The following is a 12,890-nucleotide window of genomic DNA, read 5'->3' as shown; positions in this document are numbered from 1 at the left end:
GGAGGAAAATTGATAATGTACTATTGATTGCAGCTTGAGAATATTGTCATGGTGATAAGACAGGAAATTGCAGTGATCTGCACACAATAATTTTCTCTAGAATGAGATTTTCACTCTGCAGCGGAGTGTGCGCTGATATGAAACTTCCTGGCAGATTAAAACTGTGTGCCCGATCGAGACTCGAACTCGGGACCTTTGCCTTTCGCGGGCAAGTGCTCTACTTGCCCGCGAAAGGCAAAGGTCCCGAGTTCGAGTCTCGATCGGGCACACAGTTTTAATCTGCCAGGAAGTTTCATATCAGCGCACACTCCGCTGCAGAGTGAAAATCTCATTCTGGAAACATCCCCCAGGCTGTGGCTAAGCCATGTCTCCGCAATATCCTTTCTTTCAGGAGTGCTAGTTCTGCAAGGTTCGCAGGAGAGCTTCTGTAAAGTTTGGAAGGTAGGAGACGAGGTACTGGCAGAAGTAAAGCTGTGAGTACTGAGCGTGAGTCGTGCTTCGGTAGCTCAGTTGGTAGAGCACTTGCCCGCGAAAGGCAAAGGTCCCGAGTTCGAGTCTCGGTCGGGCACACAGTTTTAATCTGCCAGGAAGTTTCATATCAGCGCACACTCCGCTGCAGAGTGAAAATCTCATTCTGGAAACATCCCCCAGGCTGTGGCTAAGCCATGTCTCCGCAATATCCTTTCTTTCAGGAGTGCTAGTTCTGCAAGGTTCGCAGGAGAGCTTCTGTAAAGTTTGGAAGGTAGGAGACGAGGTACTGGCAGAAGTAAAGCTGTGAGTACCGAGCGTGAGTCGTGCTTCGGTAGCTCAGTTGGTAGAGCACTTGCCCGCGAAAGGCAAAGGTCCCGAGTTCGAGTCTCGGTCGGGCACACAGTTTTAATCTGCCAGGAAGTTTCAATAATTTTCTCTGTTAGTTTTCTGTAAAATACCTTCCACTGACGGAAAAATTCTCTGTCTAAAGGTTGAATTATGTTCGTCGTGCCGGGTGGAATCTGAAGTATCTCTACCTTGTCAGGGTGGGCTTGAAATACAGCTTTTAATGAATCACACCTTTTATGACCTGACCATGATCTAGAAGGAGAAGAGATTTGTTCCTGCAGAACGGAACAAAAGCATGACACATGAAAAGTGTAATGTTTTCATTTCCCATTTTTCCAGACTTCGATGCTTCTACCACAAGATTGTTTGCGTAGAACATTGTTCTTTTGACACGTGGTCCAAAATGTCGAGTTGGTTCTTGAACACACACATATAGTTTAGGCAGCAATGAACCATCCAGACTAATTATGGGCATTATAGTGTATGAATGGGTGAGTGCAGTCGTGGACTGCGCAATCGCCTCAATATGTTTTTCCCCTTTGAATGACAGTGTTCTTTTCGCACACATTTCTTTTTGAAAACCTGCATTGTACACGTATGATTCACAAAAACTAGTGATCTTATTTTTTGCATTCGTAAGAAATGCTTCTATCATTTCTATTTGTGTCACTTTATTTTCCGACCTGTTTCTCGATACAAATTTTGTTATTTTTCTTGCCATAATTTTATGTGATCTTTTGAAGCGACTAATCCAACATTGAAAAGCTGTAAATTCTTTAGCGCCTATCGTGTTGGCAATCTCTAACGCCCAATCACGCAAAGTTGTATCGCTGACACTAAATAACTGTTGTCTGGCATCGGTAAATAGCTCAAAAAGTCGCGCATTTATCTCCGTCGCAATTTCCAGTTGACTCTTACATCATCCAGCGACTTCCTTTTTCCATCTATACAATTCATGTTCAGAATGGACAAAGAGATACTTATTTTGAACAGTACTGACACGTAGGCTTTTCTTACCACTTTTGTTCAACCAATACATCACCGCTTTTTCTTTGTCTGATAAGGTAATTGTAGTTGCTGGTGTTATTTTCGGAGATAATTGATGATGGTACGCGGCACTATTCGCTCGAAGAGTCTTCATGGGTGCAACTTTCATTGGTGTCTTCACCGTCTGTAGATTCACAGTCTGCAATATAGACTGTTTCAGTTGTTTCTAGCCACATGTCTGTGCCATTTACATGCTCATCTAGAAGTTTAACAACCATGTCGCACAACACATAGTCTTCATGCGTGTTTTCTGTTGATTGCTTCATTTGGTGTCTGTGGTATATCTCCATGCCAAGCTGCAAAACATTTACAGGGTTCGCCATCACCTGTGAGGGGAGACTGAATGTTCACCGTAAAGTGGCTTGCGGAGTATAGATGAACATGTACAGAACATCTTTCACATCTCTAACCAGTTTCAGGACGGTATATTTCGAAATACGTATGCGCATGCCACAGAAACGAATATTCGTTTCCCCTTTCCACCAAAACCGTGCAGAGATATTCCTCTTTAGTGAATGCCAAGATAAGATGGCCGCACTTCCTGACCATGCACACAACGCTTGCGACTCGCCATTTCCAGGGGTGGCCAGCCATCACTGCAAGCGCCAAGTAGGAAACACAGCCATGTTCGTTTTTTTTTTTTTTTTTTTTTTAGGTGACTTCCAGTTCATGTCAGCAGCTACAATTTTGCATACGGACCTTTTGCACAATTAAATAACAGTGCTAAAAAAAGCAACAATACATGTTTTGGCATGACAAGTTTGACCATTCCCTTGTCAGTGCACTCTCGTACGCTGCAATGGCGTCTTCATCTGATGAAAACCGCTGCTCTCGAATTTTTTCCTTAGTCTTAAGGAACAGAAAGAAGTCACAGGCGGCCAGGTAAGTTGAATAGGAGGGATTGGGGGGGGGGGGGGGGGGGGGGGTAACAATCGCACGTTTTCCTTCTCCAGAAAGTCCATTGTTCTGGCAGCCCTGTGCACAGATGCATTGTTGTGATGCAGCAGAAGGTGCCCACTCTTGGACTTTGGATGCTGTGACTTCCATGTGGTGATGACTTTTGGAAGACAATCGTTCAGCATTGACTGTACGATGTGTGTCCAAGGTCACAAAGGTGAGATGCCCGATCTTTGTGAAAAAAGTTTCCACCATCTTTTTTCCAGAGCTCCAACTTTGTCAAACTTTTGTGGATGATTCCTCCCCTGGAAAGCACCACACAGAACACTGTCTCTTCGTTTCAGGGTCATAATGGTAGACCCGCGTTTCATCACCTGTGACGATATTGTAGGTGTCTTGGGACTTCCCTCCATTGAATTTTTCGAGCATGAAACGGCACCAGTCCACTCTCACCTCCTTTTGGCTTCCTGTCAGGGAATGTGGCACCCAACGGGCACATCTCTTAGTAAGGCCTAAGTGAATACGAACAACGGTCTGTGCTGCTGTTAATCCAATATTTAGGGTCCCTTCAATGTCACAAAATGCATGATGTGGATCTTCTTTGATCATTTTCCTCACAGCGTCAATGTTTTCAGGAGTCACAGCTGTTGCTGGCCAACCGGGACGAGGTTCTTCTTCAATTGATTGCCGAGCCCTCGAAAACTCGAGAAACCAATTTCCAACTGTGGCCCTAGAAGGGGAAGCTTCACCAAAAACATGCAGCAAAGAAGAATGGCATTCTTCAGCACTTAAATCCTTTTTATAATCATAAAAAAAATCATGGTGCGAAAGTTGTGGCGCGACAGCACCATCCTGCACTGTCTCTGACGCAGCACTGCCTGTGCTTTCTTACCGCACTGTGGGGAATCACTGCTAACCAGGGGCTGCGTGCGCACATCCCAAGGTCGAAAAACATCGCTCTTTCGAATGAAAACAACCCCATTGTCCTCCGCCTTACAGTTTACGGGCTGCTAAAAACTTTCGGCATAGCCCTCGTATAGTGTACCAGATATAGAAGGGAGATGACGCTTCCGCTACCTGCTTTTCTTTATAACTTTCAGCACCTCCATTTGAAAACCAATTTTGTCAAATGCATTGAAATATTCAAGAGAAGGGTGTACTCCAGTCATTTTTCAAAGGTACCGATTTGGTGCTTCCATCATAGCTGCAATGATTTCTAATTCAACAGAATCCGTTTTCTGTTAAATGATTCAGGTTTTTCATCTGCTGCAGCGTCATGTGGCACACTTGGAATCAACTGTAAGGAATTCTCATCATTTTCAACAGTTACATTATAAACACCATCACCATCATAAATATTTTGTGAGGGGGTGTCCTCTGTTTCTCTTTCTTCAAATATTCTGTCAGGAACCGCAACTGAGATGCACAAATGTAGGCTTCTGTTTTTGATGCCCCTGCTCCTGATCCCACCTTAGTTTTGCTACTGGTTCTCAGTACAAGTCTCTCACTTGCATCCATTTCTTCAGAATGTGTATACCAGAAAAAAAAAATTTATTTCAGTAATCACAAGAACTGTCAACCTCTCAATTGTTTCTTGTAATAACCTCTGTTAAACTATTTTAATCTAGTGGTTTTGATTTAGTTTTGGACATTTGGTATGTGGTTGTACTTTCTCAGATTTGCATTCATTTATCTCCTCGGGATTTTGACTATAAGCGAGATTGCCAGGGAGGTTTGTTGTGCAATATGGGGTATTATGACTGGACTGCAATCCTGCTCCAAATAAGAAATATGGGAATCGAATGCCCAGAAACTTGAAACTACAACTAATTTCCCACATGGCTTGGGCATTGGTGATGGGAAACATACGGATCATCTACTCTTTCAACTCAATGTGTATCAATTATATAGGATATTCGTCTAGAGTTCTGATGGCAGTAGCTGAAGTAGAATAACAATTTCTTTACACTAATGTTGGAGTGTATGAGAATGACTGTGAGGGTCTATCATTAATGGCACCATGGATCTACCTGAGGGGACACGTCCTCTCCACACACACACACACACACACACACACACACACACACACACACACACACACACACACACACACACAGAACGTTGTACCTCATAGGCTATGATAGTTTTGGCTTACACAAGCATCTCCTCAAACTGTATAGTGGAGAACAGGATTTACAACTATCGTGTGTGCAGAGCTCGCAAGTGTGTAGAAGGTACTTTTGGAATACTTAGTCCAAATGGAGAATCTTACATGGTGTAATTAATGTGGATCCTTACTATGCTACAGATATAGTGAAAGCTTGTGTAGTTTTGTACAATTTCATGAGACTGAGATAGTTTTGAAATGGAAAACACATTGCCCATGTCGGGTTCTGCAGGTGTCCCCTCGGGTGAAATGAGAAACAAGGTAACTACGTAAGACCTGTTGAAAGATTACTTCACAACTGAGGTGGGTTCAGTGGGTAGGAAATTTTCTAAAATCTGATTTGGAACATTAGGAGTGATATTCAGAGATTGGAAGTTTTTTTTTCTTTTTCTCAAAATTATATAAAACTCCACAGGGAAAGCTTACCTATAGTAAGTTAAGAGCACGGTTGTCACAGACTGTAACTCTGAAGGGGAGAGGTGGTTCAACATGGGAGGGGAATTACTAAACACAGTGTTTAGGACAGTGGATGAGGATGATGATTGGAAATTAGATCATACATTTGGTCATGCCCAGCAAATGGCACATTCTATGAAAATGTCAAACTGGCATGCAACACGATTGTCTGTTTTGAAGCAGGGAGTATTGAACAATGCAAGGTAAGTAAGCGAGTTAGCGATGGCACTAACTTGATATATCAGTGATATGAAAAAGGTGTTGAACAGCAATATGGAGAAGATACAGAGGCAATTAACTTAACTAGATAACAAATTGGCCACTGTACGATTACTCCATGCCCTGGCAGATCAGTTTGGCGATGCAAGGAGTGAGATGACTGTATTGCAGGAAGAAATGTATGACACAGTACATGAGCGGCTCAGTCCAGCTTTGATTCCACCATGGGAGTTTACATTAAGATTATGCCTCACAGAGAAACAGTTCCCGCCAGAATGAAAACATATAGCAAAATTAATAAAGTAATTTAGCATTGTTTATCCATATAGCCAGGGTAATAGTAACGATGTGCAAGGGTAGGTACAGCAGCTCACTTACCTAGAGCTGGGGTTAGTGTGAAATTTCAGTGTTACGCCATTCACCCGTATGTGACGAAATGGGATGTATAAGTATGTAGGGGGTACTGTTGATTTCAGATAATAAAGAAGATCATGCAACTATGTGATTAGCAAATTTGGAGAATGCACTCAAGGGAGTTGAACCAGACAGACCAGTACAGACTGACAGGCAAACATGTGAGGTGAGTATGTTTGCACAAGATTATATCGATTTGATCATTTCAGCTACCAGTAGTGGTGTGCTTTTAGTATGTATCTGCACATTTTATTTCTGTAATAAACACAGACATGTACAGTCTACAAATCCACCAACGCAGCAGCTGCCAGTCAAGTGGCTAGCCAGCATAGGCTGGGGGAACGATCAATGGAAGCAAAACCACTGTATTTGAGTAGTATAAGCATTAGAATAAGGATTGCATTTTAATAAGGTTCTGGAAACTGCTTTTCAAAAGAATCTTATGTTAATAGCAGATAAGGGAGAAACCAATGCAGGACACATAGTTGCTAAACCTGTGTGTTGCTATCAGCGGAGTAGACAGTTCTATGGTTAACATTAATTGCGTAGAAGACTTGTCTTGGAAGATTCAGCACTAATCTGTGAATAGAGAGGTGACGTGCCATGCCCTAAAGAAAGTTTGGTGCGTAAATTGTAAAATTTCTTAAAAAGTTGTATTTCAGCTCTTGCCTGGCAACAGAGGCCCGCTGAGTCCAATGTACTCATCAGGTAGGCCACTGGGGGGTACTGCTGATATCACGTCAAACACTATGGCCAGACAGGTTCGTGACGCCATCCACAGATGAAGCACATAGAACAGCTAACGCCTCAACACAGTGTGACCATGAGCAAAATAACATTTTGTAGCTCTGAGCACTTGTGTGCTGCCAAAAACTCACACATTGCAAATATGACCATGCCTAGCAACCGATGTTCAGCGCAGAGCCTGGGAATGAGCCAGGAGAAGCTGATGGGGTGAGTAATGAGGAACAACTCCTCTTGTCCCACCCAGTAAGAATACATCAGAAGTGTAGCAACAATGGTATAAATAATTGAGCATTGATTCCCAGGGAATTTAGTCATGCCATCATTCTATCTGTGCCTTAAATCGGAGAGAGAGTCAGTTATATGTCCCAGAGATCATCTGAATGTTTTTTTTTTTGTTTTTTTGTTTTTTTTTAATTGAAATGGTTTGGAACAATTCAGTTTACAAGATTTGTATACATGATTAGTGTTAATATTAATGAACACAATATCATTTTATTTCAACTTGTGCAACTACACTTAAAAACTGATAGTCAGAAAAAAAACTAGTTTTTAAGCAGGAATTCATCAGTTGAGTAGCAGCCATTCAGGAGAAATGATTTTAAATTAGATTTAAAACTTGCTTTGCTACCTGTCATATATTCTATGTTATTGAGCAAATGCTCAAAAAATAAGTGATTAGTTATGCCAGAAAGTTATTCCACATGACGTCATTGAGTGGAAATATGCAAAATATGTCGTGGGTTGATACAGTCTGTTGAGTTTCAGACAGCCCGTTACCAACATTTTGCTGATGAAGATCGATTAGTCAAGTTCTGGCCCAAGGCATGCCACACCCTTGGTGTAGAGGCTGCCGGACTTGGAAACTTTACCAATGTGAGGGGCAGGTGTGTGACCAGCTTCCAACCTCAGAGACGTTGGCCGACGGACTGCAAGTTTTCTACAATCTGGTTGGGGGGGAGACCCACTTTCATGGTCGCCTATCTGTCAATGGCCACCGTCTTTGTTGATCCCTGGTGGGTGACAGGTGTCACTGCTGCTCAGCATAGAACATTAAGTTCAGCTATAGCATCCAAATGCATGACATGGGGACCACAAGTAACTGCTTAGGTGCAAAGCCAGTGAAACTACAAAGGCCCTGAGTAGGCCATGCCCGTTTCCTTTGCTTGCTCGAGGGCCACACTACGCCAAACAGCTGCATTGACACGCATGCTGGGAGGCCTAGAGAATGGCCGTTGCACTGTACATTGCTGCTGGAAATGAATACCTACTGTTTCACTGTGTGCAACGAAGTAAATCAGCCCTCTGTTGCACCATTTCTCTCACCCATCCTGATGTGTAGTGGCCCTGCCTAGGCCAGGTCATTACAGTACAGTAGAAAATATATGAACTGTGGAGGTTTCTGTACTTACGTGAAACAAAATTGTTCATTAATTTCAGAAGTGATCTGTGGTGACACCCAAACAATGAGCCACTTTGTGAATGACTGTCCAATCAGACGCTTCCCTGGTGGCACTGAGAAGCTCCATCAAGCACCCGATGCATACGATAATAATAAAAGAAGTGATCTATTTGCAGTGAAGAGCAACATTTTCTATTGGCAACAACAGAATTAAGGGACCCATATAAGTGTGTAAAAATCGACTATTTTATGTTCATACATCTCCTAGTGAAGATATGAGTATCTTTTTGTCTAAATTAAACCAGGTCCTGATATGATATTCACTCCAAAGGGCAACATTCTGACATGTGGAGACCTAAATATAAACACACTGAATCCCAGTGCTACCTGTGATTTATTCTTAAGCATTACTCAAAGTTTCAATTAAGTGGTTAACAATGCAAAAAGAATAACAAACCAATCACTAACAGCTATTGATCATTTGTTAACAGATTTAGACAAAGAAAACTGTAGGGTGGGTGTAGTACATCTAGGATTATCTGAGCGTTTTGGTCAAATTGTAAAAATAAAAGAAGTTACAGAAAAAACAAAGAAAATGACTGTCTTCATATGACTATTTTTTGTCAGACAAATAGCAAATCAGACATGGAAAGTCGTATACAGCAGTATAGATGCAAATGAAAAAAATCTAAATTTTATGACACTATGTCAGTAAAACAATCGGTTGAGTGTGCTTAGCGAAGTACCTTTTTACATGATGGACTATCTTTGTTCTATTCTTGTTTGATTTTTTGAGTGTTCACATTGTGTATTTGGTCTTTGAAAAATAAAACTGATTTTCAATACATCTTAAATTAGTGTATGTGGTCATATGTAGACGACAGTGTTCCTACTAATTGCCAGTCGTGAAGAAGAACTGAAGACTTGAAATAAAAATGCCTCTAAGTGCCATAATAAGGAATTTTGAAGTTTTGTGTAAAATGGGATCTGCATGCCAAGCCCAATAACATAAAGGATTCAGACTGCCATAAATAAAAATTTTGTTTCGAATACAATCAACAGATGGCATGTGGTTTAACAGCTGTTGCTGTTAAAATATGGGAGGTGCTACGGTCCGCTTACTTCATCCTCAATATTGAATAAAATTACAGAGATGGCAGATGTATATCTGTAAGAGTTTGAGTGGAAAGAAGCGACAAACTAAAAGAGAACATACTGTAGCTACCATGAGAACCTCTACATCCTTACATTTGTCCTCAAGCCATCTCTGCTTAGCCATTTTGCACTTCCTGTCGATATCATTTTTGAGACATTTGTATTCCTTTTTGCCTGCCTCATTTACAGCGTTTTTATATTTTCTCCTTTCATCAATTAAATTCAATATTTCTTCTGTTACCCAAGGATTTCTACTAGCCCTCGTCTTTTTACCTACTTGATCCTCTGCTGCCTTCACTATTTCATCCCTCAGAACTGCCCATTCTTCTTCTACTGTATTTCTTTCCACCATTCCTGTCAATTGTTCCCTTATGCTCTTCCTGAAACTCTGTCCAACCTCTGGTTTAGTCAGTTTATCCAGGTCCCATCTCCTTAAATTCCCACCTTTTTGCAGTTTCTTCAGTTTTAATCTACAGTTCATAACCAATAGATTGTGGTCAGAGTCGACATCTGCCCCTGGAAATGTCTTACAATTTAAAATCTGGTTCCTTAATCTCTGTCTTACCATTATATAATCTATCTGATACCTTCTAATATCTCCAGGATTCTTCCATGTATACAACCTTCTTTTATGATTCTTGAACCAAGTGTTAGCTATGATTAAGTTATGCTCTGTGCAAAATTCTACCAGACAGCTTTCTCTTTCATTTCTCTCCCCCAATCCATATTCACCCACTATGTTTCCTTCTCTCCCTTTTCCTACTTTCAAATTCCAGTCACCCATGACTATTAAATTTTCATCTCCCTTCACTACTTGAATAATTTCTTTTATCTCATACATTTCATCAATTTCTTCATCATCTGCAGAGCTAGTTGGCATAAAGACTTGAACTACCGTTGTAGGCGTGGACTTCGTGTCTATCTTAGCCACAATTATGCGTTCACTATGTTGTTTGTAGTAGCTTACTCAAAGTCCTATTTTTAATTCATTATTAAACCTACTCCTGCATTATCCCTATCCCTATTGGATTTTGCATTTATAACCCTGGATTCACCTGACCAAAAGTCTTGTTCCTCCTGCCACCGAACTTCACTAATTCCCACTATATCTAACTTCAACCTATCCGTTTCCCTTTTTAAATTTTCTAACCGATTCATACAAAAGATGATAATGCATATCATGCCATCTCACTCATACCAATCATATCAAAAATTGTATGCACTAACAGATGAGCCAGCACTTTAAGAAAAATAATCTACTTAGCTCCTCACAGTATGATTTCAGACTTCATCTTTCCACTGTCACAGCAGCTGAGAATGTCATCACAAAAATATATAACTCTCTTGAATCTAAGAAAACACCCTGTGCAACTCTGAGATTTGAAGAAAGCTTTTGACACTGTCTCCCATAATATACGTATAAAAAAGCTCCAATACTACGGAATTGGAGAGGATGCTCTTCATCTTATTGAGTCACACCAAAGCAACAGAAAGCAGATGGTAACTATAAACAACCACAGGTCAGACTCCTAACCTGCTACACAATGTGTCCCACAGGGCTCAGTACTGGGTATAGTCCTGTTCATTGTATACGGTATATAAATGACTTACCCTCATTTTTGCCTTGTCAGGCAGTACTGTATGCAGATGATACAACTCTAACCACACAAGCTGATGATCCAGAGGAGCTGTGACATAATGTAAATGTAGCAGTGGACCAATGCACTAACTGGTTCCAGACAAATTATCTACAAATTAATAACAAGAAAACTGAAGATACTGTTTCTGATTTAAGTGTCTCCAATGAACATCAAAAAACAATCAAACCATTGGGTTTCCACATATATCAGAAACTTAGCTGGATGAGTCATACAGAAAAATTGTGCTCAAAACTTTCTTCAGTAATTTATCTGCAGCACAAACTAAGGAATAATGTAAGCAAAACCTTACTAGTATATGCGTATTTTGCATTTTTCCACTCCCACCTTGCCTATGGAACTCTTCTATTGGGTAACAGCCCCAGCTCAAGAACTGCGCTCAAGTGGCAAAAAAAAAAGCTATCAGATGCATAGCAGCACTAACTCCACAAGAATCATGCAAAGATCACTTTAAAGACCTCAATATTATGACAGTCACAAACCTCTATATGCATAGCTGCCTTCTCAGTGTTAAAAAGAATTTAAATAATTTTAACCTTAAGATGTCTGTACATGATCACAACACAAGAAATGGGCAATCAATTTATATACCCTACAGTATGCTAGCTAAGGTTCACAATAGCCACAAATATCTAGGCCCCAGATTTTTCAGTAGACTCCCAAAGGCTCACCATTCTGTTCCCTTTAATACAGTTAAGGATGTTCTATCAGAGTGGTTTAAGAAGGAAGCATACTACTCCATATAGGAGTATGAGAAATTAGATTTAAATGAAATGAAGTTCTGACTACCATCATTCTACGTTGTAATAAATTACTCGTCACAAGTTTCCTGTATATATAATTTTCAAATATGTAACAATGTGTCATGCAAATATCATGAAATTTTATGTTTTTAGCTTTGTATTTAAATAATTACATCAGTAACATGTAAAATGATTGAAGGTGAATAAATTCAGAAATTTGCAAGTTATCTAGCACAATGTCAAAACCATTTTTTCTGATATGCCATCTACAGCTTCTGCATTTTTTACTTTTTTAGTGCTCTGTTTCTGAAACTTTCAATTCATATGTAGGGAGTAGGTATAAGTTGTCAGCCTTCCTTTTGGGACTTTCCATGCTCTGGCATTGATGTTTTGTTTTAGTGTTTTTTGGCTATAGCTGCATAGTGCTGATTGAAAATATTACATACCTGCGGATCTGTCACTTCTTTTACCCCCTTATCAGTTTTACAGCTGTATCTTTCAGGAGATGTGACTCTTTCCTGTTCTCTCATTTATATAATTCCAGGCTGTTTTATAGATGTTAGATTAAATTTGTATTTAAGTTTTTGTTGGTTATCCTTTGCTTCTCTCATCATCCTAGTGTATGCTTTATTCTTTCTTGCAACTGTAACCCTCATGGCTGTCCTGTCCTTTATCTTTATGGTAATTTTCATCAGCTCATTTCTTGCTTTTTTAAACTTCTATGGTGTACCATTTTTTTTGTTTGGTTTACCCCTAATTTCAGGACAGGGTACATCTATGTGGTGTTTTAATGCGAGAAGAAAAAGATTCCCAGCTCTTTTCTACACTGGGCTTTATATACACATCATCCCACTTTTCTGCTTTTTACAAAATTGCTAGCCTACTCAAATTGCCAAGTTTACATTGTCTAAGTTCAGCCATTATTTTGGTCTCAATTTTTATATCATCTCACAGTTCAATTGTTTGTCAAAACTGGCCTGCAACAACAGTATTCACAACCTGAACTTTTTGTCTCTCTGCAGGTATATTTGACAAAACGTGATCTATTAATGTACTTGATGTTTCTTGTTGGATTTTCCACATGACAACAGAGAGTCCTCATAATGTCATGAAAACTTCTTGTGTAGCCACGGTCTTTCAACATATCAATATTATTACAAAAATTTGTT

The sequence above is a fragment of the Schistocerca piceifrons genome, chromosome 3 (assembly GCF_021461385.2).
Source record: "Schistocerca piceifrons isolate TAMUIC-IGC-003096 chromosome 3, iqSchPice1.1, whole genome shotgun sequence".
In the NCBI taxonomy this organism is placed as follows: Eukaryota; Metazoa; Arthropoda; class Insecta; order Orthoptera; family Acrididae; genus Schistocerca; species Schistocerca piceifrons.
This window is presented reverse-complemented; position numbering follows the sequence as displayed.